The sequence below is a fragment of the Physeter macrocephalus genome, chromosome 12, assembly GCF_002837175.3.
Source record: "Physeter macrocephalus isolate SW-GA chromosome 12, ASM283717v5, whole genome shotgun sequence".
Classification (NCBI taxonomy): Eukaryota; Metazoa; Chordata; class Mammalia; order Artiodactyla; family Physeteridae; genus Physeter; species Physeter macrocephalus.
Window position 1 is genome coordinate 72,977,897 of NC_041225.1, and position 6,192 is coordinate 72,984,088.

At 43.7% G+C, this 6,192-nt stretch overlaps 1 pseudogene; it reads right to left on the reverse strand.

Annotated features, from left to right (window-relative positions):
• Positions 1-1,072: 1,072 nt before the first annotated feature.
• On the reverse strand, positions 1,073-3,290 carry LOC102983554 (40S ribosomal protein SA-like; annotated as a pseudogene).
• Positions 3,291-6,192: the final 2,902 nt, after the last annotated feature.

Sequence of the window (6,192 nt, forward strand, 5' to 3'; positions counted from 1 at the left end):
ATAGAAACTAACACAGTACTGTGAAGCAATTATACTTCAATAAAGATCTAAAAAAAAAAAAAAAAAAATAGAAAAAGAAAAATCACTGAGGGACTTCCCTGGTGGTCCAGTGGGTAAGACTCCGCACTCCCAATGCAGGAGGCCCGGGTTCGATCCCTGATTGGGGAACTAGATCCTACATGCATGCCACAACTAAGAGTCCGCATGCTGCAACTAAGAAGTCTGCATGCCGCAATAAGGAGTCCACATGCCGCAACTAAGAAGTCCACATGCCGCAACTAAGAGTCCACATGCCACAACCAAAGATCCAGCATGCAGCAACAAAGATCCCACATGCTGCAACTAAAGATCCCGCATGCAGCAACAAAGATCCCACATGCCGCAACTAAAGATCCCGCATGCACCAACAAAGATCCCACATGCCGCAACTAAGACCAGGAGCAGCCTAAATAAATAAATGTTTTTAAAAAAAACAAAACACTAAGCCAATAAAAGATCTGAAGTTCATCATATTGCCCCCAAAGGATAACTAATATAAAAGGTATTATAAAGTAAAGCAACAACTGCCAATGAGAGGCGATGACTCAATCTTTGCTGACACTGAATTTGGATCAAGAACACGGATGTCCTGATGTTTGAAAACCTTCTGTCAAATGTAAGGTATATTCTTCCTGAATGATAATATAAGCTTATAGGACTACGCCACAGCAAGAGTTGAGTTCTCTTGATCTCATGAAACCGTTTCTTGCAGAAACACTAGTATCAACAGCTTTGGGCTCCTATCAGCGTCTCTGAGGTCCAGGAAACCTCTTCCTCACTCCATTCCTTCATCCTTGATGGTCAGTTTATTCATAATATGACACTGTATCATTGGCTAATTAAAACACGAACTTATTAATCTAAATATATGTGTGTGTGTGTATCAAGGCCTATATATGTGGTTTCTTCCCACTAGTTCATTAACTCTTCCAAAACTTTGCAGAAAATACCTTCAATGAAGAGCAAAATCCTACTTCAGCTGTTCATGCTACGTGTCTCCATCTTTGGAGTAAACTGGGGTGTAGTTGTGGGTTTAGAAATCCTCCAGCCACACCTTCTCATCAACTCTTCCTTTCCACTCAGTACTGGGGAAAATGTCTCTCTTCCTCCTCATTAAATAGCTTAAGAGAGAAATATCAGAATGCTTACGCTTTGTAGGGCCAAGGAAAGCAAAGTTTCAAAACCTCTCAGCTCAGAATGTGGCTCTCTGGCCTCTCCCTCAGCTTGGGAAACATGGAATGGGCTAATAGACCTCTCTTGCCCCAAAGGATCTTTCCAGCAGGCATAAGTCCTTATGACCCTGCCCCAATATTCTTAGAACTGCTAACCCACCATTTATTCATTCGTAAACCTCAATGCAGGGAGAATAGGGGAATGAATATATTTTTTAATGAATTTGTATTCAGTACGGAAATAGAGTCACAGTAAGTCTCAGGCTGCCAAGGCACACATTCATGGCTTTCACACTGTGTGAGCTGTGAGTAACGATCTCCTTTTGGGGAAAACTTATTAAGAGTCAAACTATTAAGTTGATATTCTATTTTAATATGCATAAATGCAATAAAAGAATTATAATTTTAATTGTGTTCAGCTCACAAAAATATTCCCCAGAGTACCATCCAGTAGAATTCAGAGAGCTTTTACCTTTAGCTAGAAAAACTGAACTTTTGGGGGTGCTGTGCTAAGTAAATTTGGACTCAGTGAACAGTTTCCTTCTGAAACACCTAGAAATTCACTTCCTAGGAGATCTGCCCTGGTATCCAGAGGATTGGTGCTACATTCTATGTGAAGACCCAAAAAGGGTGTAAATTTCTTCATGTCATTTTTTGGGAAAATGTTTCAAAAACACTTCATTTTTTAAAGTACACAGAACAGTGTAAGCAGAGGAATTTTAACTAGGAGATAAGTTCAATATGCGAATGTGGTAGGTGGAATAACGCCCCCCCGCCCCACCGAACACCACACACACACATAGAAGTCTATATCGTAATCCCCAGAACCTGTGTAGATGTTGCCTTACCTGCTCAAGAGACTGCAAATGTGATTTGGCAAGATTATTACCCTGGATTATCTGGGGGGACCCAATGTAATCATAAGGCTGCTTATAAGAGGGAAGCAAGAGACTCAGAGAAGATGTGAAGATGGAGGCGGGGGGCGGGGGGGAGAGAGAGGAGAGAAATAGAGAGATTTGAAGATGCTACCCTGTTGGATTTGAAAATGAGGGAAGGGACCATCAGCAAAGAGAATGCAAGGACTTCATTCTCTCCTAGAACCTCCAGAAGGAAACACATTCGTTTTTTGTGTGTGTGTGTGTGTTTTTTAAGAAACTGTTTGTTTTCTGTCAACATTTCCATTTGAAGAGTTTGTGGAAGAACAGCTGAAGATGACTCAGTGGTTGTTCCTACCCATTCAGTGGCCTGAGCTGTGGGAGCCGCAGACCAGTCTTCAGTGGGGAACTGCTGAGTAGGCACAGAGGGCACCTGCATGCCTTCGGACCAGTCTGCCACCTTAGTTAGGTTGAGTAGCAGTGAACTCAGGAGGTGAGGCGGTCCATTCACCCTGAAATTCCTCCTTGGCCACAGCTTTCTCAGCTGCTGCCTGTTATTCCTTTTCAGTCTCTTCAGGATCTCTGTAGAAGTAGAGATCAGGCATGACCTCCCATGGGTGTTCACAGGAGATGGTCCCACGCATGTGCAGAACTTCCCAGGCGAGCATCCACCACATCAGGCCCACTGAGTGAGCTCCCTTGTTGTTGCACAGGATGGCAATGCCCACATAGCACAGCGGAGAGTCTGTGTTACACAGAGTAATGGTAGGCAGGTTAACGTAATAGGCCTCTGTGAGAGGCTGGTGGTCAGCCCTGGGATCAGTAACCACCAGAAGTCTTGGATTCCGGAAGGCTGCCTGGGTCTGGTTAGTGAAGGTTCCAGAAGTAAAATGGCCAGCAATAGGAGTGGCTCTAGTGGCAGCAGCAAACTTCAGCACAGCTTGCCGGCCAGTATTCCTGGAGGATACGACACTGACGTCAGCTGGGAATTCAATGGCAACAATGGCACGAGCTGCCAACAGAAGCTTCTCCGCGGTTCTCTTCAGATTTATGATATAGATGCCATCACTTTTCCTGTTGTAGATGTACTATTCCATTTGGAAGTCAAAGTTGGTGCCACCTAAGTGGGTTCCTGCTGCAAGGAATTTGAGGACATCCTCCTCCTTCACTTGCAGGACATCAAGGGCTCCGGACATTGTGAAAGTTTCCCTTTAAGCTAGGATGGGAGTCCAGAACAATGCCGTGTGGACCCCTGTCTCGGTAGTGTGGAAAGGAGGAACACATCCTTGCTGACACCTGGATTTCAGTAACTCTAATTGGGAGAACTGTGAGATAATAGGTTTGTGTTGTTATAAGTCATAAAATTTGTTGAAATTTGTTACAGCAGCAATAGGAAACTAATACAATGCATCAAAAGAAAGGGTCCAAGAAGCGGCTGGGCCCGTGAGCCATGGCCGCTGAGCCTGCGCGCCCGGCACCTGTGCTCCGCAAAGGGAGAGGCCACAGCGGTGGGAGGCCCGCGTACCGCCAAAAAAAAAAAAAAAAAAAAAAAAAAAAGAATCTAAGTGCATTCTAATCAGAATCTGTTGACCACCACTGTGCCTGACATAGAAGTGACACTCAGTACACAACTCTTATGTGTAAACTAATTAATAACATACAAATAAATCATAGCCATGTACATGGAGTTTAAATAAAAAATACATAACTTCCTACTTTTCAAAAATGCAGTCTCTGTGAAGGAAAATATGATCAATATATCATCAACTCAAAAAATATAGCGTCCTCTAGATCTGATGACCTTGTTCAGCATCTCTTATGAGTAAATGTGTGATTGTTTGAAGGTACAGAGAGAAGACACACTTTTGGATATTTGTTCCGTTTTCCTTTTCCTTCAGCTTTGCATAAACCAAACATATTCCACTTAGGAACTACACAAATAGTCGAAGGTGGCATGAAGGTTGTAGCAAGCAAGCATGTTTTCCAAGGGAAGTATATTTTTGCATTTGAAGTTGGCCATAGCTTAGCAACGCCAGCTTCCAAAACATTTATACCAAGAGAAGAGCTGCATATGCTGTTGTGCTCATGTACCGAAACAGCACTAAGCAGGGGTGCCCGCCAGGGTGGAAAGGAAGAATCTCAAAACATGCTTATTTTCTTGTTATTATTGCTGTTTAGAATGGTTGTCTTCAACTGAGAGCATCACGCCTTTAACATTAGTTCAGTACTGTAGGAAGGATATGTCCTTTACATTTAACTTGGATAGGGTGTCTGTTATGACTGGGATCATTATTATTACTACGAAAGAGTAGCTTCCAAATTGAAAAATGAGGAGCTCCAGTGGCATCTCCTGACTCCAGCACAACGCTCCCTCTCAAGTCATCAAAGGGCCATAAGCTTTGTCTGTTTCCCTCCCAAATTCCCCTAAGTGGTGTGGGGTGCAGGCCATCAAGCCAGTTGAGGGCAGAGGATGGATTCTGCTCCATCTTTTCTCCTGAGAGGAGGATGTAATCTATTTTCTCCTCCATGGGGACTTAGCTCTTAGTCCTGATGTCCACACAGCTCCTTCCTCCCTCCCTGGAGATGATTTGGTTTATTAAAAATCACATGCAAAGTGGTTTAATTGCATGGGAAAAATACGTGGTTTAATTGCCAAGCAGATTAAGATGAACTATGGCAGCCCCTAAATATCAGTCATGGCACAAATTCCTTCTGTTAAAGGTCAGAGAGTTGCCACTATCTCCCTGCAGAGAAATTTTTCATTGCTCTGGGGTCAAAGCTGGAGAACATTAGGACATCCCAACTGCTCTCCTGGATGCATTTTCATATCTCCTTCCTGCCTTGTCCATGATGTTCTTGGAAGAGGTTTTGACAGAAGAATAAAGACCTTGTGCAGAACAAAAAACAGGGCCTTTAGAGCAAAACACATCTGGGCTCAAACCTCAGTCCTGCTATTTTCTGGCTGTGATACCTTGGATCTGGTAGATAGTCTCTCTGAGGTTTGGTTTGCTCATTTGTTAAATAAGATACCATCACACAGTCTGCAGCACTGTCAGAGTGTGATTGAAAGAGTTAAAACCCCTATTATCTCTTGTCACACTCCAGAAAGAGTAGCTACTACTAAAATCCACAAATATCTCTGCCCTGGTAGAGTCTGTATCAATCTTTCAGGCTCCACCATTACTGTTTAATATTTTCTTAAACTCATAAGTTGTCTGTGACTGAGATCACAGCAGCCTCTTCAGATACAAAGGAAGCTACTACCTGAATCTAGTCTGAGTGTACAGTGTTCTGGAAAGAGTGGGAAACTTCCCTTACAAGAGAAAGGAAATTCAAAAGCCAATTTTCCATGTAGAGAAATTAACCGGTTATATCTGAATGGCCAGGTAAATGAATCAAATTACCTGCTACCCTGGGAACCTGCAGGCTCTAAATTCTGACTTACCCTCCTACCCACCCACGTGTTGGTGATCTGTGACCACACTGTGCATTTCCCCAACAAAACCCTCAGGTACAGCTGCTTGGTTTGGCCGGCTGGGGTTCTCAAAGTGTGGCTGCCCTCTGGTGGCAGCTGCCTTCCCCATACCCAATTGTAATTGTTTTTCTTTCACTCTGTCCAACTGCAGAAAGCCCAGGCAGCTGACTGGCCTCCGCTCCCTGTGCTGTCTTTTAGTGAGTGGGAACCACTGACTTTGAGCTGCATTTTTCTACCTGAATATCTGTCTCCCGAAAGCCTGCTAACAGTTAAAGAAATTTATCATTCCCTCTTTGCATTCTCTTTTCCAGACTAAGGGTATCTCAGGTAAGGGAGAATCCAGATTCTTCATCATCTAGCTGTCTTTGGGGGATCTTCCAGGTTTCCTTCTAAAGGTGACAAGTAGAACTGAATATTTAATCCAGCTGCAATCTGAGCAACACAAAGCAGCACTGGGATGCTGCTGCCCAGGCATCTGGACTTGCAACTCCTAGGCTTGGCTCAGGGGCTCTCCTCTGGTTCCAGCCTATCACGTGCACTTCCTACTGTCAATCAAACATCTCTCACCTGGGGGGCCTGCATGCACCTCAAATTCCATAATATAAAATCAAACTAATTTTCCCCAAACCTG